At 33.5% G+C, this 24,707-nt stretch overlaps 1 protein-coding gene and 1 long non-coding RNA gene across 3 annotated transcripts in view; both read left to right on the forward strand.

Moving 5' to 3' along the window:
• Positions 1-1,280: 1,280 nt before the first annotated feature.
• Positions 1,281-8,788, forward strand: LOC128236062 (uncharacterized). The gene is made up of 2 exons (XR_008261241.1): positions 1,281-1,771; positions 2,019-8,788. It is a non-coding gene; the product is annotated as an uncharacterized LOC128236062 (long non-coding RNA).
• An 857-nt stretch (positions 8,789-9,645) lies between these two features.
• LOC128236060 (uncharacterized) overlaps positions 9,646-24,707 on the forward strand; it is a 54,129-nt gene continuing 39,067 nt past the window's right edge. The window contains exon 1 of one of the 2 annotated variants that reach the window (XM_052950880.1): positions 9,646-9,809. The gene's annotated coding sequence lies outside the window, so the exon portion shown is untranslated. The remainder of the gene's footprint in view (positions 9,810-24,707) is intronic. The other variant, XM_052950879.1, reaches the window with a different exon arrangement.

Consider the following 24,707-nt stretch of genomic DNA (forward strand, 5'->3'; position numbering starts at 1 on the left):
CTTGTTGCGCTTTTCATAGTTAAACCTTCCATTCTTTTTGTTTCATCCCTGACTGGTTGTTGTCTTGCTTTTACCATGCTTTTTATTTTAGTTATGCTTAGTGCTTACCTAGCTTTTATTGCATCAATCATTTATATTTCTAACCATTGCTTTTGTCATAGATACCCTTTGCCTTTATAGTTGCTTTAAATTATGTTTATGTGCTTGCATGTTCACTGCATAAATGTTTGCTGCAATTTCTGAGAGGCTGGTGCTAATCAGGTCATCTTGAATCTGATTCATGCTGATATGTGTTTTAGTATCCTTTTAAAAAATGCCTTGTGCTACTTTTCCTTTCTTGCAGTTTTTTTTATTAAGTTCGTCTTAAGATCGTTTTAGACTACGGTCAAGATAAGCGCTAGCATCCCAGTTTTTAAATGTGTAAACTGTATATGACATCTGTATTTATGTCAATGTGCTAATTCACTATTTTAGTTAGCAAGGGGGAGGACGTAATTTGATTTCTGGCAAACATTAAGTGAGAAAAATGTTTCATGGCAAACAAAATGGCGTATTTTTATTGACAAGTGCCGATTCTGTGACCATTTTTTGCCTGGTAAGTTGACCTTTTTTATAATTTTGACAAATGAATGCGCCCAGTGTGTGGGGAAAAGCATATTCTTCAATCGACATCTTAGTTTGGTATCATAACTTTAAAGATAAAAAAGCTATTGAATAGATTGTGGCTCTGAAGGCAATATTTACAAATAAATGCGTTGAATTTATCCTCATTTTTTCGTATTTTCTCGGCAAATATGGCATATCTCTGCATGTTGTAACCGTACTTTTATATATATTCCTATCTTCCAAATGTCATGGTTATTACTCGATTGTACACGTTTCCTGGCCGAGTTTTTGTACATTAACCCCCTATCTTGTTTAGTGCAAGCACATTACCCCCATTGCGTGACAACGCAAACAACCTTCTGCATCATTTCAGTGTCTCCAACTGTTCATGATGTGCTGTAAATTTATCAACATACCTTTGACTAACTACAATTGTATGTGTTTACGATTATACCATGATAGCTAAAAAGTAATACAACAGAAATTATTCTACAATAACGTACCTAGATGATCATTCAAAACATTGTTTTGATGATATCCGTAACGATTAATACATAAATTAGGAAACGTAATACCTACCTTCATCATTTATCAAACAAATATACTATCATTTTCTGTTTTACTTATAGAAACGGAATATATAGACACATATTAAATGTACTGTCACGCTTTCATCAAATACGTGTATCTTAAATTGCTTCCGCGGATAATTTCCATGATAGTACCCCCGTGAGCCCAGAAGTTGTTAACACTTAAGAAAGGAATACAGATATTTTTATAATGGTAAACATAATCGTTTGAATTTGAAATTGTATGATTTAAAATATTATCACCTCCTTATACAGACTTTTATTTTGTGTATTATGTACGGTTGTTCTTGCAAGTGTTACCACAGTGACTTGAAGGGAATGCCAATTTCATCGAAATGTGACAGCTAAGAACAACATGCCTACAAAGGCACCCAAACGAAAAGTTGCAACAAAAACATGCAGCCAACATGCAGATAAAACTTCAATCTTTCAATTTTAGTATCGTATCGATACAGTAAGTTGAGAAAAAACTAAGCTACTTTAGCTTCAAACCGAAGAGTAGCCTCCCTTAGTATCAAAATTGCCATTTAACAAGGAAACTTATTGTCAAAAACATAGAAATAAATTGTTTCTTGGTGAGTTTAAACATGCATTCGTGCCTTATACTAAGCAATATCAAACTTCTTTAAAGTATCTTGATCAGCTCGACATAAGGAATGCGCACTTGCTGTTTATTCTTGCGAAGTCATTTGTAAATAAACTGCGAAAACTGTACAATAACTGAATAAGAGATTTATGGAAAACAACCAACCAACATTTTTCATTCAAATCATAAATTACCGTTGAATGATGCATTGAAAGGTTTCTTGACTTTTTTTTCAGCTTGAGATGGCAGATTCGGATTCGTCTGAAGAAGAGACAAGCAAAAAATGTGGAGTTTGTGGATTAAAGTGCAAAACAAAACGCTTGTGAAACATGTAGGAAAACTTTTCATGACATTGAAGTACTATTTGAATAGACATGTAAAGAACCATAGAACAGAAAATGTATGTCATTTTTGTGGAAATATATTTTTCAGTTTGCGGAATCTTAAACAACATGAAGAAGACAAGCATGCAGAAAAACCCAAATTTAAATGCAAGGTTTGTGAGAAACATTGCTCAAGCAAAACAGTTCTTCAGTCGCATGAGGCTGTCCATCGTAAGCAAGAGAAGCCTTTTAAATGTGAAACCTGCAGCAGAGCATATCGGTACAATTGCAGCCTTAAAAGTCATAGTAAACTGTGTCACCAAAATGATGAACAATATGTTAAGAACTTTAAATGTTTTACTTGTAGCAAAGTGTTTAAGACAATTAGGTTGCTTATTAAAGCAACACAAAAATGTTCATTCCGCACCAAGATTTGCATGCCATGTGTGTGGAAGACCTTTCAAATGGAGACAATGCTTTAAAGATCACCTTAAATCTTGTGATAAGTAAATTCTGCAAAGCCATTTTCAAGCTAGGACAGAATTTCACAATATTTTGGGTAAATATTCATTAGAACATCACTAATCACTTAGATTGAAAATGCATATGTTATTTGCTCAGGGTACTTGGTCCAAAATATTCTGTTGAGATCAGCTAGGTTGTTTCTGTTTTGTTTTACAAGTCAAATGTCATGATAAACTAAAGATCTTGGTTATGTCTGATTGTTGTAGAAAAAGTATTTCGTCAAATGTTTCTTCAATCTTTGTAGGTATTCATTAGTAAATGCTTTTGTTCAGAAAATTTAAGTTAGATATTCAAAGGTGGGGGTCTGAAATCTTAATTAAAAGCATGTGTTTTGAACACCCTAACAATAGTGTTTTTTATAAGTAATGCTGTGTTGTTTATCAATGATTGAAAAAGCGAAGTATTTTACCAGGAATTTTAGAGCTAAAAAAATTTTTGGGTGAATATTACTGAAAAAATCAGTTAGTAAATAATATTAACATTATTTTGTTGTTTAAGGCACATTCTAAATATGTTGTTTTGGTACTATGCATGACAAGTTGTTCAGTTTTGATTGGTATTACTATTTGGCTTGCTTTAACCACTTGTTGCATTTAATAAACTAAGGGCATTGGTGTCTGGTCATATTGACATGTAATTATTAGTTTTTCCACGGACCTATAAACCATGGATTGGCAACTGCCCCATATCTGTGAAACGATAAGAAATAATAATTTACCCATAATCCTTAGCGCGCACTCGGCAAATATCGGAAAATTCCGCCGAATCTCCCATCGGTGATTAACGGCGATCTTCAGTTATTTCCGCCAACCCTGCTAATAATGCCTTGTTCGTTATAGATTTAATTATAATTAATAAATGTGATTTTAATCAGATTCAATTGGACTATTATCAACTCAAATGAAAGTACCGCGCATTTGAGTCAATTTTACCTAATGTTTTCCTACATGTATATATTCTGCCGATGTCAGACGTCTCGAAAATGTCCACACGGTAAGATCTTGGAATGAAATCCCGCTGCACGCGTGAGTTTGAGATTATTGCATTAACACAGATGAGAGTTGCCAATCCATGGTTTTGCACAATGTTTTGTTTGTAGTTTTTGTTCAAGTATTTTATATTTGTATTGAAAGTAGGAGCAATGCCCCCACCCCACACTCCACACACACTTTAAATTATTATTTTCATTATACAATAATTCTAGATTGTGTAACTAAGAGTCCATTGTGCAATGCAATGTGTCTTTGTTATGCATAGCCTTTCAAATTTGAATTTTCAAGTTACCAAATAAATGATATATTACTTTGAAACTTATTCTGTATATCTGTAACATAATATCTGGATGTTACTTTGACAATTTTCAAGATTCGTGTCAATTAAAGGATCTCCTGAATTATCAAAGATGAGATTTTGTTGTTTGCTATTAAAAAATGTAGATTTTTTATGAAAATTAGTTGGAATGTATTTCTTTATGCAAACAAAGTACATTTAATTTTTTACATTTTGACTATTTTCTTAACAATGTCTTGATATGGGACAAGTGGTTGTTGTTTTATTCTTAAAGTGCGTAGTTTTTAGGTATAAATTTCGAATATTATAGTGACATGTAATTCAGGTCAAATCTTATAATTGTGATTTGTTTTTTGTTTAAAGCAGTGATGTGTAAAATAATATTGTTTATGACGAAGTTCCAGTGCTTACTCTGATAATGATTTTTAGCTCGACTATTTGAAGAATAAGGAGGGCTATACTACGCGCCCCAGTGTTGGTGTCGGCGTACTTTTAAAATCTTATGGCAAATTGGGAGTTTCACTTATAAGTCCAATACCCTTCATTCAATTCCCTTAATACTTCATACAGTTGTTCAGGACCATCACATAATGAGGTTAGATAACTCTATATTAGCATTTATACAAATTATAGCCCCTGATTGACATTGGAACTTGGGTTCAAGTTTTAGGGCAGGTTGGGATATTTATTAAAAACTTCTTTCTACATTCAATTGACTTGTTACTTCACACAGGTGTTGAGAACCATCACACAATGAGGTTTTATAACTCCATATTTTGCTTGATACAAGTTATGGCCCCTGACTTACTTTGGAGCTTAGGTTTAAGTTTTAGTGCCTTCATTCAATTGATTTAATTACTTATTATTCAGGGCCATTACATAATGAGGTTAGATAACTCCAGTACCCTTTATACAAACTATGTTCCCTGATTGACTTTGGAACTTACCTTAAAGTTTAATGGCAAGTTTGGATTTTAATAAAAAAATATATATACTTGACCAGATTTTCACAAAACAAGATATAAGAATGTCTTGTGTCATGGTGGGATGGCAGTGTCAACATTACTTTATGTATCGAATAATTTTAGCTAGGTCTGACATCTAGTGACCAAACTTGGCAAATAGAAAGAGGTTATGGAGACCTTTCATGGGATTGCCTTTTTAGGCCCATATCATCAAGGTCAAGGTCAAAGCTTCTTTTAATAGATAAATGGTTGGTATTGAATTACTTAATTAAGAGTTGACATATTGCGAGCAAACTTGGTATATATGAAGAGTTTATAGAGACATTTCATGAGATTGTGATTTTTGGTCACTGTTAACTTTATTAATTTGATTTTAATTGTTTTTGACGGGCTTATATATCATTATGGTATTCATTTCTAAGTCAAAGTGGCGTTGTCGAGCGCACTGTCTAACGACTGCTCTTGTATATTTTATTATACAACATTTAGTTTTACTTTTATAGATACATCTTTTATTGCACCATAGTTGTTGTTAAGATTGCATGTTTGCTGAATTACCTCAGGTAATAGATTCTCAGGTTGTTTGTCTTTAATGTTAAATACATTTGTATTTTATATTTGAGTTTTCATTATTTGTCTTCATTTTATGACCGATCTCAATAAAGCAATTGAGAACTTTTTGGACACAGTTTTTTTCTGGTTCATAGGTGGCGCTGTGTCGTGAAGCAAGTTGATTATGGGTCTAACATAAACATACATGTGTACTAGACCTCAAATGCAAATCGAGAGTACTGCAAGTACCGGTTGCAATAAATAATTTTGAGAAATTTGGACATCGGTTATTGATTACTTAATAACTAGTTTCAGCGACTGTTCGGATTCCATAGCTTATCACTCCATTTTAAAGCATTACAGCAACATACTGACGATTGATATCACCGATGCCTTTTTAAAGATGCACTGCTTCTCCAGAAAAAGATTTGCCACAATTAATATAATTGATTGGTTATACAAAAGAGAATGCATAAATGTCGAAATTAATGGTTCTAATGAAGGGAACCGAGTTTAATTTGAATAAAACGAGTAGAAAACAAGTTATTTCTACATTATTAGACAAGGGAAAATCATACTTAATCTTTTAGCACGACCAATGATTGATTATTTTGGCGTTTTTTAGTCATTCAAAACATGGCTATTTGTTTTTGATGAGTAATTTACATGTATAGTTTTAAGAAATGAATTATTTAGTAAGTTGTTGAAGGGTATCTCTGTAAGGTGTTTCAGCATGTTTAGTATTGATTTTGAGTGTCATGTTTTCAAATGAGTATAACTTCAACAGTCATAATAATATGCAGATGAAATTTCCTAATACAATGTACCCTATTTTACAATTTCTTTAGCTCAGGTAGAATCAGCAGTAAGTTTCAAATACTTGATAACAACAAGTGAATGAAGACAAGAATTAAAACTGACACATTATTAAATATCATTAAATAAAATACAGTGTAGAAAAATACAAAATCTTATTTATTGTACATTTAGTACAATAACAATATGTAAATAGTTATAATTGGTATATGCCACTACAATGATAGAAACTTCTACATATACATATTTATTCCTTAAATTAAAGGAGTTCGCAGTGCTACCTGACTTAAGTTCAGCAGAAGAACACACAAACAGACACATTATCGACTGCGTCTTGTATTTCATCCTTGCTGATACCAAACCGTATCGAAGGAAGGATCTTGCTTTTGTCTACCTTGTAATGTGTTCTCACCGACTGTACTCCTTTTGGTGCGTCCTTAAAGTTGCTGATTTTGCCGTACTTTGCTTAACGTTGTTCCCTGCGGTCAAACTGGTGATCCCTGAACGATAGTTTAAATCGTATTATTTTTCACATATATAGTTTTAAAAACTGATATGACAGCTAAAGGATAAACAAAAAATGTAAGAGTAGAAACTTAATTTAACAGGGGCTGTGTTTCTGCGTCATTTTACAATTATATTTTTAATTAAATATTTTAGGCACATGATTCTCCAATTAAACGATCATTTGAGCACGATTTTTTAAATTCTTTGTTGAGAACTTTATTATCTCAAGATTGACGTTTGAGAAGATCTTTCAAAGTAACCATGATCAAATACTTTGAAAATAAAATTGCATCAGTAATACCCTGCGTACACCGTATTCTACATACCGTATGACGATATACGAAAAAATTTACAACGAGGATCCACTGGAAGATTCGAGTTGTCTTTGACTGTCGTCATAGCGTCAGGAACCTCATAGCACCTTGACTATAATCGTAAACACAAAGAGTTTGTAGATTCCTCAGAAATTGAAGTTATTCTTTTGAGGATGAGTCCAGAATGTGGTGTTTTGCCTGAAATAAAGCACGCAACGTGCCTAGATGCTGAACGTCAATCGTACCTTCAATATTCTTTTGGTCCATTCTTTAGATCTGAGTCATCAAGATCTGCAGTATGCCCTAAACCAACTCTGTGTAAAGTCGAAGTTTACTCATTTGTTGGTGAAATGTCGATTGTAGATCAAATGTTTGTGGCAAATATGAAAGAAATGAGTAAAAAATGGCTTATCACATGTAACCATAGCAACAGGCTGTTGTTTTATGTAGTTCTTTTATGTCATTTTGTACATATAATGAGCAATGTGTACTCTTTGTGTCTATGAATTAGTTTATGTGTTAGCTATAACAGACAGTTAAGTTAGTATTTCGGCATGGACACTGCATTTAAAATAAGAACATTTTTAGTGGACATTGTTTTCAAACTGGCTTACCAATGTGTAACAGAATGATCCATATCTTTTGATTTCTTTGTACAAAAATGACTAGAAACTTTAGTTTTTATACCTAAGATACTTGGTATCATTTACATGCCAATAACTTAAAACGCATTGTATATTGAGAACACATTATTTGTGGCAGACTTTGAAAATGATTGGAAATAGCATTTTCATTAGTAACCATAGCAACCGATTTTTGCTTTGACCTTTGTGGCCAATTTCTATGTCATTATAGACATTAGCAATGTGTACTTGCTATTTTAATGTTGAAGTTTATGTAACACTAGTAAAGATAAGTGATATATTTAAACAGGTATCTTGACATATATATAATATTTAAAATAAGAACAGTTTTGTTCACATTGTTTTTTATCCCTGTGTTTCATAATGTTTCATATGTTTTATAACTTTTGTGAAATTTAACGTGAAACTTTAGAGTTAATTTCTGTAAATACTTAGTATCATAAAGATGTCAATAACTTATAAATAAAAAAAAATTATGCGGACTTTCAAAAATGATTGGTAATAGCATTTTCATAAGTAACCATAGCAACTGAATTTTGCTTTGACCTTTGTTGTAAGTTTCTTTATCATTATGGACATTAGCAATGTATACTTGTTATTTTCCTTTTGTAGTGAATGTGATACTAGTAAAGATAGTTTTATATATTAATATTTTGACTTGTGTACTTCATTCAAAATAAGAACAGATTTAGCGAACATTTCGTTCAAATTGTGTTAAAGCTCTCTGTTACGAAATGTTCCATATCCATTGTTGTTTTTTTAATATTTGACTGACTAGTTCAGATTTTATTTCTGCAATTGCTTGGTATCATAAAAATGTCAATAACTTAAAACACAACTTTATGAAAAACATTATTTTTTGAGAAACATTTAGAAAATGAGTGAAAATGGCATTATCAATAGTTACCATAGCAACCAAATGCACTTATGAACTTTTCGTTAACTTTTGTAATCAAACTATGAGTGCTTATTGTTTCTATGCTAAAACTTATATGTTACATGTAAATAGTCCTTGACATGATACTTATCTGACATGGATATTTCATTCTAAATAAACACATTAGACCATACATTTTGTTCATTTCGATTTCTACACCCGTGTTACGAAAAGTACTATATTTTTTTAGTTTTTGTGAATTTTGACTTGAAACTTTGGATTTTTGTTCTAGAAATACTTGGCATCATAAAGGTTACAATATCTCAAAATGTCATTTTTGGGCCAGAATGATCATATTCCCATTCCCATCCACATATATATATATATATATATATATATATATATATATATATATATATATATATATATAAAAATACGGTTACAACATGCAGAGATATGCCATATTTGCCGAGAAAATACGAAAAAATGAGGATAAATTCAACACATTTATTTGTAAACACTGCCTTCAGAGCCACAATCTACTCAATAACTTTTTTATATTTAAAGTTATGATACCAAACTAAGATGTCGATTGAAGAATATGCTTTTCCCCACACACTTGGCGCATTCATTTGTCAAAATTATAAAAAAAGGTCAACTTACCAGGCAAAAATGGTCCCAGAATCGGCACTTGTCAATAAAAAATACGCCATTATGTTTGCCATGAAACATTTTTCTCACTTAATGTTTGCCAGAAATCAAATTACTGAAATAGTGACTTAGCACATGATTAAGACATAAATACAGATGTCATATACAGTTTACACATTTAAAAACTGGGATGCTGGCGCTTATCTTGACCGTAGTCTAAAACGATCTTAAGGCGAACTTAATAAAAAAAACTATATACAGTATGCTTGTTATTATACATATTTAGTCGGTCAATAGCTATTCATAGCTAATGTTTTCTCTGTTATGTCATACCGACTGAAAATAAAATTTGATTTGATTTGTTTTGATTTGATTATCGAATCGAAAAAGAAGGAAAAATCCGGACGAATAAGAAAGTCAAGGGAAGTCTACTGCCAGTACTACTGGGTATATAATTATACAAGTTTCAAGTATGATCCAAAACTGTTGCCTGCTTCTCTCACCATAGGGAGCAGTTAAAAGATTGCAGTGTAAGCGGAAACCGGACGGATAACTTTTAAACGGTAAACATCATATGTTTATACAAACTGAATATAACTTTTTGATACCTTTGTGATGTTGTGAAATAAGTAAGCCCTATTTGGCTTGTCTTACCGTCGAAGTCTTGGAAGGTTTTGATCGCTGGGAAAAAGTGGGTTTCGATATTCACTACTGGGGTCACGGACACTACGGACCATAGACATTACGGACCAGACATTACGGACCAAATTTAGGGACACTACGGACCAGATTTAGGGACATTAAGGACCAGTGAAAGTGCGCCGTCACAATGGGTTTTCACACTTCATGATTACCAATTAAAGGTTGTCAGTATAATGTTTGTTTCTTTTGTGATATACCGCCAATAATTACGGGTACAATTATAACTAATAAACACTAATTAAGGCAACAGAAATTGCCAGTTTTAAACATCAGTTTGCAAGAAACACACATCGTTTATTTAATATAAAGCAAGAGTTGAGGTTTACATCCTCACAATTTCCTATGCCACAAAACTGAATAGATCTATAAGTATGCCTTGCGCTCGTTGTATCCACTGTTCTAGAAGTGGTTATGCAAACCACCGCGCCGTGAAATGCGACAAATGTGAAGGTTGGCAGCATCTACGCTGTGGTACAAGTATAACCATTGCCCAGTATGATGGTTAAGGAAAGGAAACTGTGCCGCTACCAACGCAAGGCTTCAACCTTGACACAATGCCGGCTCATGAAGCTTTGGGCGGAGTATTCTGCCAATGAGTTGTCTACAAGCAGTCTGCTCAAAGCATGTGCGAAACTTTATGGGCCTGTTTAGATATGAATGGTGGCTTTGGTGGCATGTGCTGTTTATTGTTATTGTTGTATTGCATTCGTGATTCGTGGAAATAAACTGTTTTGGAAAATATTACTTCTGTTGCTTTTAACTGATTTAACTGCCAATCTTTCAAATTTCGTTCATTATTTTTCACATAATTGTTATAAATACAAAGGAAATGCTTTTAATCATGATTTACAAACACGTATGGCTGCTCTAGATAGAGATCTATACAAATGATATCAACAAGTCGTATAATGATTTTAGCATCGCTTTTGTAGACACTGCAAACAAACATGCTCCTGTAAAGCATATACGAAATATAGAAAAGTCAATTCCATATATGAATAAAACTCTCAAGCAAGCTATTTTCAAGAAACGCATGTTACAAAATATTTACAACAAATACAGTACCAGTAAGAAAGTTCTGGGAAAATTTCCGCAAATAAAGAAACCTATAGTCACAAGCCTAAAAAGGAAATCTATGAACAAATATTTTCTAGAAAGATGTGTTGGAGGTTGCTATCCCAACTGTAAGAACTACAACATATGGGTGCAATTCTTTCCGCTCCGGTGCCCCTAAACTCTGGAACTCCCTTCCGCAACATTTTAGGGAAGAAACTAATTTTAATCATTTCAAGAGTTTAGTCCGGGCATGGAGCGGAGATAACTGCAAATGCTCATTTTGCATATAAGAATGCTGTCATATAACACGCTGTAAAATGTAAGATATGTTAGATGGGACCTCGCGAGCTTAGACTGCCTAGGCAGCTGGTCTTTTTCAATGTGTCTTTGATTTAAATCATGTTAATTAATTGTGACTTCTTTTGTTTATTTCCCATGCTAAATGCATTGTCGTATTACCTTGTGATTCGTATTTTCGATTAACTTATGCTATAAATTATGCTAATCTACCTACATTCTATATATAGTCTAATGTCTTTCAACTGCCAAATATGTTTATGTGATTTTACTATAAGAATTATTTATTTGTTTCAAGTGTACATACTGAATATTATTATTTGCATGAACTGATGTGTGTGATATATTAGTTACATAAATTATGCTATTTATTTATAATGTCGGTCAAAAGCTATTCATAGCTTATGTTAAACTGTTGATGTTAGTACCCGACAATAAATAAATATTGACTTGACTTGACTTGACTTGAAGTCTTTAACACCTTTTGAAATTTCACAAAATTTTATATTGAACCATTGATCTATTCGAAATTCACAGGATTTTTCACAGTTATATATAGAAGATAAAACGTCATACTGAGCACTCATATTCCAAGTATTTATTAACAAATAAAAAACTAATGAGTGAATAATTGAAAAAAATATGTTTAAATCATGGTCCGTAAGTTTCTGAAGATGGTCCGTAATGTCCCTAAATCTGGTCCGTAATGTCCCTAAATATGGTCCGTAGTGTCCCTAAATCTGGTCCGTAATGTCTGGTCCGTAATGTCCATGGTCCGTAGTGTCCGTAATTCCACTACTGTACAGTACTGTGCCGTAGCCAGACTTAAGAAAACACCGAGGCAGAACGGTCTGGGGGGGTCCCCCCCACCCCCGGAAAATATTTTTTGCAAGAAGCGATTTCTTGCATTCTGGAGTATCTTTGGTGGAATTAAATGCATAAAAATGTTACATAAAAATATAACATTTTTAGTGCTATAACTTTTGATTCAGTTGAATTTAATTCTACTGGCTTAGGTCACAAATCCGAACACTTTTTGAGGTTTTTAAAAATTATCTTGGAGAGTTTTTGTTGTAACTTCAAATTTCGTATGAAACATCTTAGGTACATGTGAAAACAGCTGTCAAAGTACCGATTCACGATCTCATCAATTTTATGATGTAAATCGTTCATTTTATGGACAGTAAATCACCCTTAAAATATGCTATGGAGGGCACAAATACCGAACACTTGAAAAGCGAAAATACATGGTCATACAAATATAATTAAAAAGTATGCTATATTAAATAAACACTTAGCTGTAAAGTGATTTATTGTTTCCGATGTTTTTTCAAAACATTCACTTCAAATGTAAACTGTGATTTCTATTTATAAATATCTTGAATGTAGGTCAACATAACTGCAAAACCTAAAGATGCGTGTGCGCCTTCTGACGTCATTCCCCCGTGTGCTACATTTTGATCTTTAAGCGTATAAACATTGAATGGCATTTTTTTAGAAAAATACTCAACAAAACAAGATAAAACTTCGCAAGTGTGACCAAGGCAAGCCTTTGTATTGATCTAGATCATCGAATTATCGATCACGGTAAACAAACGCGTGTTTTAGCTGGTGTTCGGGATTTGTGCCCTGTTCGGAAATGTACCATCAACCAGTACATTGTTTACATAATATACTGGCTAAGGTCACAAATCCGAACACTTTTTGAGGTTTTTCACAATTATCTTGGAGAGTTTTTGTTGTACATAGTAAGTTAAAATTTCATATAAAATAGTTTTGGTTAATGTGACATCCAGACATGTGAACCTCTGGCAATGGCAGAGAGGTACATTAGATTTAGGTCTCAAAAGCGGTACTTTGGGTTCAAAAGCGGTAGAATTTCTATTTCCTTTAATTTTCAGTCAAAAAAAATGATCGAAACAATGTAAACAAAAACTTGATATTTGATACTGTTTTTAGATTTTTAGAAAATATGCATAAAATATGTCATGGTTAAGAGACTTGTCAAATGTCAGTGTTTTTGATTGAGAAACAGAAGGAATATTATTAGACTTGTAAAAACAAGTTTATATTCAGAAGAGCTGCTAAAAAATAAAATCAGACTGCCAAAACAGGTCTGTAACTGTAAGTGCAGACGACTGCAGAATTGTGTATGTTAATTTTCCCGCCAAAATGTCATAATATTTTATACTCTGTTACAGTAGATAATTACCATAAATGACTGGGTATTAGATGCATTTTTTTCCCTCAGATTTAGATGTAAAAAAATGCCTGTGTCTAATAACCAGTAACAAGCTTTTGAACTTTTTTTCTGAGGTCAATTTCAGGCCGAGAGTTTGTTTAGATTTATGTAGAAAGGGATGTTACTCGCGTCATATCGATTGAGTATATACTGGTTAAAACGGCAGTTGAAGATCGGGATACGGTATATCGTAAGATGTTTATTATTTAAAAGAAATATTGTACGATTAAAATAATTAAAATTATTCAATATTAATTTGAATAAATCAATAATTAAACAATTACATGCATATAAAAAAGCAAAGTTGGGCACTGTAAAAATATTTTTGTCAGTTTTATGACAAGGTGTGAAAAATTCGCACTGCCTTTAGACCTGTTTAACATTCCAATACTACAAACTGATGCATTAATGGTCTTGTTTTTTCCTCTTTTCCATGTTCTTTATTCTTTTCTGTAGGTGTTGACATTTTGAGAACAAATCCGTACAATATAAGATTTTTGCATAACTTCACTTTTCATTCTCGACAGGTTATCATTTACGATATACTGTCAGAAAGAAATCTTACAAATAGTCATAAAAGGTATTTTTCAGTGCCTATCCTAACATGAAACGAATAAAAATGAAACATATTTTGCATTATCATTGTATGGTTTTAAAGATAACCATCACCATTTTCACGAATTTTTTTTTTGTCATTGTCAACAAACATGGTGGCCAAGATTGGCAGACGATTTTGACATATTTTCTATGCGTCCTTTAACCCAAAACATAGATTAAAAGTTTTTTCTCAGATTTTTCACGGAATTTTTTGCCTGCGTCTAATACCCCCTATCGTCTTATACCCAGTCATTTACGGTAATAAAACCTTGGAAATGTTATTTTCTTTAATGTTTTGACAGTTTTATAATGTCTTTGATATTTACAAAAAATGCTGATTTAAAAGTAGGATGCCAATTAACAAAGAATTAACAAAGAATGCTGATTAGTGGTCTTTTGTACCGTACTGGTAACTTAGCAACGATCTCGGCCGAAGTGTTAAGTGATTTGACAAGTTGTTTATTTCACCATGTTCTTTGAAGTGACAGATGAATAGGGTATTTTAGCATGGTTGATAGAATTTCGAGGTTTTTTAAAGAGCTTTCAATAGCGGTAGATTCCGACTGGAAGCGGTATGGTGGTAGAGGGGTCTCAAAAGCGGTATATTTTACCTACCACCGGTCGAGTTCACATGTGTGTGTTTATTTTAATGTTTTGACAGTTTTATAATGTCTTTGATAGTTTTATGATATCTTTGATATGTTGAATAGTAGGATGCCTATTAACAAAGAATGCTGATTAGTGGTCTTCAAATTTGTACCATACTGGTAACTTAGCAACGATTTCAGCTGAAGTGTTAAGTGATTTGACAAGTTGTTTATTGCACCATGATCTTTAAAGTGACACATTAATAGGGTATTTTAGCATGGTTGATAGAATATTGAGGTTTTTGAAAAAACATTTAAGGCCAATTTGATAATTTTGAGGTTTTTAAAAAGAGCTTTCAAAAGTGGTAGATTTCCATGGGAAAGCTGTATGGTGGTAGAGGGGTCTCAAAAAAGGTAGATTTTATCTACCGCCGGTAGAGTTCACATGTATGTGACAACATCTGTCAAAGTACAGATTCACCATCTTATCAATTTTAATGTCGAAAATCGTTCATTTTATGGACAGTTAATCACAAGGTTTGCCACTAACGGTTACACCGAGACTACCAGTTTTTTGGTTGGACTACAAGAAATTTTAAGTCAATAGTCGTCGGAAAACTAGAAAAAGTAACTATCACATCAGTTTATTGAGCATAAAATCTTTATTACGCTTAAACTTGCGCAAAACGTACTCATTCTAAAGCTTGCTAAAGATGGTCGAGAAGTTCCGGACAACGTGGACTATTAACCGAATTTATCGCGCATTTCGTATAGCCTTTCGATCAATATGTAAACCAGTCTTAAGAAGGTCTTTATTCAGAAAAGGAAAAAACATTTTTGCACTGTGTTCTGTGTTTAAATCGTCAAACAATGTCAACGAGGAAGTTATGGGTCCAAAAGTGGTAGAATTTCTTAATCCATTGCATTTTCCGTCAGAGACAATGGTAGATACGATGTAAACAAAAACTTGTTACTATTTTTAGATTTTCTGAAAATACGTCCTGGTTATATTATGGTTTAGGGTATTGTCAAATATCAGTGTCTTTGATAAAGCAAACAGAAGGATTATTATGTCTGGCTTGTGTATTTCTTTAACTGGCTTTTAGAAGAGCAGCTGATAAATTTATCATACTGCCAAAATCGGTCTAATGCAGTGTATGTGCAGACGCTGGCAGAATTGTGAGCGTTAATTTTGGCGCCAAAATGTCGTTACATTTTATATGTTGAAGCTTAGGGCCAATTACAGTTTTGATCTAACTCCCATATTAAAAAATAATTATTAACACTTGGGAATTTATTTCATAATGTTTTTTAAGCATTATGGTATGTCGTTTAGATTAACAAAGAATACTGAATAGGATGCCAATCATCAAATAGTGCTTATCAGTAGAATGTCTGTCCTTTGTGCCGTAACTTAGCAACGAATTTGGTACAGGTGTCAAGTGATTTATTGCACCATTTTCCTGAAAGTGACAGATTATGGGGTGTTTTAGCATGGTTTTGAACCAGGTTTTCACATAGTGAAATCTGGTTATTAGAATGGCGAATGTCGTTGTTCGGGGCGGGTGGGCGGCCGGGCGGCGTCAAACTCGCCTATGAAACTGAATAACTTTAGTAAGGGTTGACATATCTTGACCAAACTTGGTCTATAGAAAGAGTTTATGGGTACCTTTCATGGGATTGCGTCTGGGGTCCCTAGGGTCAAGATCAAGGTCACTGTTACTAAAAATAGAAAAACGGTTGAAACTGAATAACTTTAGTCAGGGATGACATATCTTGACTAAACTTGGGCTATAGGAAGAGTTTATGGGTACCTTTCATGGGATTGCGTTTGGGGTCCCTAGGGTCAAGATCAAGGTCACTGTTACTAAAAATAGAAAAACAGTTGAAACTGAATAACTTTAGTTAGGGTTGACATATCTTGCCAAAGTTGGTCAATAGGAAGAGTTTATGGATACCTTTCATTGGATTGTGTTTGGGATACCTAGGGTCAAGGTCAAGGTCACTGTTACTAAAAAAAGAAAAACGGTTGGAACTGAATAACTTTAGTAAGGGATGACATATCTGGACTAAACTTGGTCTATAGGAAGAGTTTATGGAGACCTTTCATGGGATTGCGTTTGGGGTCCCTAGATTCAAGGTCAAGGTCACTGTTACTAAAAATAGAAAAACGGTTGAAACTGAATAACTTAAGTTAGGGTTGACACATCCTGACCCAACTTGGTATAAAGGAAGAGTTTATGGAGACCTTTCAATTAGGGCTGTGTATCTTCACTCAACTCACGATACGATACGTATCATGATACGGAGTACGCGATTCACGATATATCACCATATGCTTATATATATTTATTTTTTATTTTTTTATGTAGGACTTTAATGTTTGCCTATTTTGTAAATTGTTGAGCATATCCTTACCAAAACTATTTTTGTAATGTTTTTATTATTTTGTAAATTGTTTACTATATTATTAAATGAATACTATTTGTAAATGTTTGCCGTTGATCATATTTTTATTAAATGAAAATTGTTCATTTAGTTTTGCCTCTTTGTTAAATGTTAATTTTTGAGCCTATTATTGATTAAATGAGTATTATTTATTTGTCTTTTGTTCTCTTCACTCTGGTAGTATTTCCTTCCGCCATTCTTGACTTTGCAGACGACTAAAAACTGTCAAAACAGCGAAAGTGTTGTTAGTATACAAATCTTAAGTCGAGGTAACAAATCTAACGATACGCAATACACCCGATTTTTTACAATGCGATACGATACAGTATATCGTCTGGTACCGAATCGCGATTTCACGATGCACCGATGAATCGTTACAGCCCTACTTTCAATGGATTGCATTTGGGGTCCCTAGGGTCAAAGTCATTGTTACTAAAAATAGAAAAACAGACACAGGCTGAAGTTCTTCTGTCAATCATTAAAAACCTGGTTTCGTCGCATTGCGGCGTTTCTTGTTAGATTTTTATTCTGGGGTTTTCTAGCATAGTTAAGTTAAGCGTCGGTTAAGGTTTTGCATCTAGGCACCTTTAAGTCATTATCTCAGTAAATACATCATTTATTGCATTGAAACTTTGGATATGTATTCCCAACTATCTAACCTACTAAATTAATGAAGTTAGATAACAATTATTTGAATATAATACAACAAATTGGCCTTCATTATTTGACTTTGAAATTCTGGTTAAGGTTTTGCATATAAGCACACATAGGTTAATATCTCAGCAACTACTTGATGAATTGCATTGAGACTTTATACAATGGTTCTCAACCATCCAACCTACTTAATTAACCAAGTTAGATAACTCTAGTTTGCATTTAATGCAAAAATTATTATTCATCTTAAAAATTCTGGTTAAGGTTTTGCATGTAACCACATTAAAGTCAATATCTCAGCAAATACATTATGCATTGCATTGAAACTGTAGATGTATAATCCTAACCTACTAAATAAATGAAGTTTAGATAACACTTTTTTGAATATAATGCAATTTATGGGCCTTAATTACTTGACTTAGAAGTTCTGTGACCACTTTTAAGTCAATACCTCAGCGAATACATCATGTATTACATTGAAATTTATACACAGGCTCCCAACCATCCATCCTTCTTAATTAATCAAATAAGATAACTCTATATTGCATATTATATAATTTGTTCCCCTTTATAATGCAACTTAGAAATTCTGGTTAAGGTTTAGCATGTTAGTACACATATACAGTACACAGTCACTCCACTCGGAACTACCACTTTCCTTGGTCACTCGGAGGGTTTTTATCCCCCGCCTATGAAATAGGGAGGGGGATATTGAAATGGCGTTGTCCGTCCGTCCTTCCGTCCGTCCTTCCTTCCGTCCGTCCGTCCTTCCGTCCGTCCTTCCTTCCGTCCGTCCGTCACCTGTGTTTTCTCAGTAACTAGCCGGTAGAATTTCATGAAACTTAAAATAAATATGAACCACTATACTGGAATGATGCCCGTCCAAAAAAAAAATTGATTGGTCAATTGTCCTTGGAGTTATTGCCCTTGATTTTTTGAAAAATGCACATTCACATTACTATACTGGGATGATGCCTGTTCATTTTTTTTGGATTGGTCAATTGAACTTGGAGTTATTGCCCTTGATTTTTTGAAAAACTCTCATTTACAGTCATTTCTCAGTAACTTGTTGGTAGAAGTTCTTGAAACTTGAAATAAATATAAACCAACATACTGCGATGATGCCTGTTTATTTATATTTTGGATTGTGTAATTTCTATACGAGTTATTTTCCCTTGATTTATTAAAAGATCCATGTTTGCAGCCTTTTCTATGCAACTAGCTGGTAGAATTTCATGACACTTGGAATAAATAAGAACCAACATACTGTGATGATGCCTGTCTATTTAAAGTCCCCGCTAATCTCTAGACCTGGGTGTGGGGCTGGTTACAATTGACTGGTGCATTATTGTGGCTTCTTGTGAAAATGACATATTGTTTTGACTTTATTATATAGATCTATTATACAACAGGCAGTATGGAGTATGAAACAAGTGTGCACAACTTCAAAACATACATTCTTTAAATGTTTCTGAAAAAAGAAAAAAATACGAAATTTTTTAATTTTATTCCCTCCTCCTGGCGCTTTTTTTTGAAAATTTTCCAGTAAAACAAAAAATAAAAAAACTCTGGCCTAAGTGTGAATATTTTTCCTGTCACTATTTATTTTGTGATACATATTTTTTTTTCCACTTTCCAGATAATATCTAAATTGCATTGTTAATTATGATTTTAAATAAGTATGAAGGTAACTCATGTTCTGTGGTTAAAAAATTAGCCGATTTAATCTACATGTATGATATATTGGCGTATTCTATTTCCTACTCTAAATAAATATAATTCAGTTCAATTGAACTATTTTATGAAAGTTATGCATGGTGTTGATATGAATATTGTGCTTAAAAATATTGAAACTATAACTTCTTAGTTAATAATTATACCCCCACAAACGAAGTTTGAGGGGGTATATAGGAGTGAGCTTGTCGGTCGGTCGGTCTGTCGGTCGGTCTGTCGGTCGGTCAGTCGGTCTGTCGGTTTTCATGGTTTCCGGACGATAACTCATGAAAGGCTAGACAGATTTGAAAATTTTTTGGTACACAGGTGTAACATCAGAAGATACAGGTCAAGTTCGATATTGGGGCTGGTGGGGCCAAGGTCAAGGTCACTGTTACTAAAAATAGAAAAACGGTTTTCGGACGATAACTCATGAAAGGCTTGAAGATTTGAAAGTTTTTTAATACACAGGTGTAACATCAGAAGATAGAGGTCAAGTTCGATATTGGGGCTGGTGGGGCCAAGGTCAAGGTCACTGTTACTAAAAATAGAAAAACGGTTTCCGGACGATAACTCATGAAAGGCAGATTTGAAGTTTTTTTGGTACACAGGTGTAACATCAGAAGGTACAGGTCAAGTTCGATATTGGGGCTGGTGGGGCCAAGGTCAAGGTCACTGTTACTAAAAATAGAAAAACGGTTTTCGGACGATAACTCATGAAAGGCTTGACAGATTTGAAAATTTTTTGGTACACAGATGTAACATCAGAAGATACAGGTCAAGTTCGATATTGGGATTGGTGGGGCCAAGGTCACTGTTACTAAAAATAGAAAAATGGTTTCCGGACGATAACTCATGAAAGGCTTGACAGATTTGAACATTTTTTGGTACACAGGTAGATACACAGAAGATACAGGTCAAAGTCGATATTGGGGCTGGTGGGGCCAAGGTCAAGGTCACTGTTACTAAAAATAGAAAAATGGTTTCTGCTTCATAACTTTAATTGGGCATGAGATATTGTGATGGTTTCCGGACGATAACTCATGAAAGGCTTGACAGATTTGAACATTTTTTGGTACACAGGTACATACACAGAAGATACAGGTCAAAGTCGATATTGGGGCTGGTGGGGCCAAGGTCAAGGTCACTGTTACTAAAACTAGAAAAATGGTTTCTGCTTCATAACTTTAATTGGGCATGAGATATTGTGATGAAACTTGCTGTATAGGCAGCCTCTGTGAAGACAATGCTTGTGATTGAAAATGGGGCCAGTGGAGTAAAGGTTTTTGTGCACTGTTACGAAAATAGAAAAACGGTTTCCGGACAAACAATACATGCATGATAAAAGAAGATGCAGTGTGCAGTAACCTTGGAGTTATGGCCTCTTTTCAAAGGAATGGTTTGCCATTCCTATGTCCAGGCGGCATTTGGGGGTATTCGTCACTCCTGTGACAGCTCTAGTTTATATTTGTCCTGACCACAGTATCAATGATTTTTCTTTTATGCCAATTGATAAAATTGAGAACAATTGGAAACGATTATTAAAGGAGAGTAAATGGATGCACATTCTTGGCACAGTCATTCCTAATGATATGAATTTAAAAATATTATTTTAATTCTTCTTGCAGAATCACAAAATTAATCTGGTTTATAACTGTTTTAACCTATTTAATGTTGCATAGTTTATACTGGTTCATTGATGTTTGTTTATGCATTTATATTGCATTTTACCAGTATAATTGTATCTCTTTAGATCCTATAAGACATTATTTTGCGCAAAAATGTATGCTATATTTTGACGTTATCAACGTTGACGTCATTTCCTGTTCATTATATACATACAACCTGATGAAGGCTGAATGGCCGAAATGTTGTTTCATAAATAAATTATTTGTGTTGAAGTTGGACTTCTTTAATTATCACCATAGTTTATAATTAGAAATTATACGTATGAAACGCAATCTAGTATTTTTGACAATGTGGAAGTCATGTGATATACAAATTTCATAGTGACGTATTGTACGCTAAATTTAGACTACTTTTGGTTATCTGGCATGTTTGTTATTGCGAAAAATGCATTCTTTATCAAACTGCATGTTTAAATGTAAAACAGTTATTAAGAGAAATAATTTGAATAAAAGTAGCAAATAGATTGTTTACATTACTTGAAGTAACTGGGATTGTTGGAAGTCAAATGAGTTTAGATATAATTAGAACTCGGTCAAAAATGGACATCGACGTAAGTATATTATTACACAAAATCAGATATATACATGTATCTGATTTTGTGTAATAATATACTTAAGTCGATGTCCATTTCTTCAAAGAGAATTTTGGCCGGCTCTGATTCTCAACAAAAATGCCCAAATGCGCCATTGTAATTATTTAATCATTTCATATCTGTTGCTTTTTTTCGCAAGAAATGCATTTTAATGTAGAATAAACATCAATTAATATCAAACTTGCAAAAAAAGACGATGTTACTATGAAAGATGTCAAACACGCCTTCAAAGTTCACAGGGCGTTCTTGCCTCGCTTTTCTATGGAAAAACCCCAAACACGTCTCCAGCTATTTTTAACTACCAATAATAAATATCATATAATAATATCCTATTGATCTCGCGCGAATGACGTCACAGGTCATGCTTCAGAAAAATGTCAAAATGGCTGATTTGCGATGTAGTCAACAAGAGTCTGGCTTGATTAAACACATGTCATTTGTCACTTCTGTTTCCAAAAATGGAATGAATTAATGCTAATCCAGCAATAAAATGTACCCTTACGTCTGTTTATCGACGTTAGTATTTTGTTATGAATACACGGATTATAGTAATATTATATGTGATATGACCCTGCTATAGCACGTGTTCTCTCGATCTAGAATATTCACACAAGAAAGTTGTTGTAATTTCCCATGCTTTTCAGACCTTGATTTCTTGTCTTGTACACACAATTCAATAATATTATTACTGAATTTTGCAGGTTTTGCAGGTTTTTTTATAGCGATTCTTACTTATTTGAGTTAAAAAGGGCTTCGTTGAGGACAATATCTAGTATGACGTCCAGTTCATCAAATCCATTCGCAATGATGTTAAAACCGTTGCTAGAGGCTGACCCATTTCTAAAAAAAAATTATGATTATATTTAAATTTATTCTTTTCAAAAACAACAAACATGCACAGTTGAAATTCTTATCGAGACACGTAAGTAACTTTTATTATTATTTAATGTTTAATGTTTATTTTTCATTTTGTACGAGTACGCAACCTTTTTCCTCGCTAAATTTCGCCGAGTTGCTTTGAGTTAATCGTTTTCTATGGAGGGTTTTATTGCCGGTAGCGCCGGTGATCGTATCGATTTATTGACCTAATCGCGGACCTCTGCGTTTTGTGCATAGCTACTACAGTACATTGCTTCTGTTAAAACAGTATTAAATAATTAGATAATTAATTTTTCAAAGTACAGTAAGTTTCTTTTTAAAAACAATTATCGAAAATTTCCATATCAATTTTCATCAGCATCGTCTAACAACTCTTGTTTTTCACATTATGTAATTAAAAGATATACCATAGTGTGCGTTTGTGTTTGTTATTGTCATCTTTCTCTTACTATATTAAGGTGTTGAGAACTTAATTAGATTGGAGTAATGAAGGTGTTGAGAACTTTGTAAGTGTGAATATTTTTCGGTCATTATTTCTTAATTTGCAGTTAACCACTTATTAATTTATCCGTAGTTATCAATGGTTCTAAACTTATTTATTAAGCATATAAGTGTAAATCCTTCATCAAGTTAATTAAAATCCCATTAAACACCATTTTATACATGCATTGAAATGAATAACACATTTTATCGGCTTCAGATCAAACAGTCACACTGTGTGACGTCACATAACTCACAGTTTTACACACAAGGATCTCATGGAGAGCATGTATATTGTTATGCAGGATTAGTGTGTCCGAGTGGTGTTTTCGAATGTAACTTAAGTATTGGATTTCCAACTTTAATTCATCACATTAATTAGTTACCTATATCATTGAATGTGTTGACTTTTATTGATGATTCAATAGGTATAACTGTGCATAATTGCTTCTTACAGTCTATAAGTGTGGTACAAGTTTTAAAGTTTATTGGCAGATCGTTTTACAAAAATGTCATGTCTTTGTTTTCTTTATCCCTTGATTGCCCTTGTTGTTTATTTAATCCTCCAATAAGTATTTCACACTTCCTCTTTGTACATGCAATAGCCAGGATAAAAGATGAAAATCAATAATCTTCGTCTGTGAAACTTGGTAAGTGTGAAAGTTACGATTGATGTCCTTTGGGTGTCCGAAAAATAGGTACGTGAAATAAATTATTTTTATAAATAATTACGGGTGTAGCAAAAATTATCAAATAAATTAAACAAAAATAGATACAGTGGGAGATTCTTATCAGTTTTCCTCCGAGTTTAGCGGTGTTTTTACCTCCGAGTAACGCAGCGATTGTAATTATACGGTTCACTGATCAGCCTCGGTGGGTGAACGAGTAAAAACGCCGAGGAAAGAGGATTATGATCAATTGGATGTCGTGTCCGCGATGACCAAAATCCGCCGAGGAAAACGGAAAGTGGTAGTTCCGCGTGGAGTGTACTGTAGGTACATTAAATCTCACCCGCATTCGATTTGTCGGAACTGCTTCTCATCACAAGCTAATCAGAACAGTGTAAGTACCCTCTTTGCGCCCCTTTTAGATACACTATATGTGACGTCACACATGTATGTGAAAAATATATCGACAATAGCAGCTTGAGCTGTAGTTATCTAAAATATGAACAATTTTAGTAACACGTATAAATAATTCAATAAAAACATATAAAAACTGTCGGAAACTGCTTCTCAACCAGTACTGGAAGAGCAGACAACTGGAAAATAGTGTATGTTTATTTTCGCGCCAAAATGTCATAAATTTTTTATCCATTGATTGAAGATAAATAATAAAACTTTGGGAATTTTATTTCTATAATGTTTTGATCAAGGCATAAAACAAAGAACGCTGAATAGTAGGATGGCTTCCCAGTAAACTAGTTCCGTAGGATGCCAGTCTTTTGTGCCGTAAATGTTACTGTAACAACTCGATGTTCGCATTATTAAGGCATCAAAGTCAGCAGTTTTGGCATCTTTTTGGG

The sequence above is a fragment of the Mya arenaria genome, chromosome 5 (genome assembly GCF_026914265.1).
Source record: "Mya arenaria isolate MELC-2E11 chromosome 5, ASM2691426v1".
In the NCBI taxonomy this organism is placed as follows: Eukaryota; Metazoa; Mollusca; class Bivalvia; order Myida; family Myidae; genus Mya; species Mya arenaria.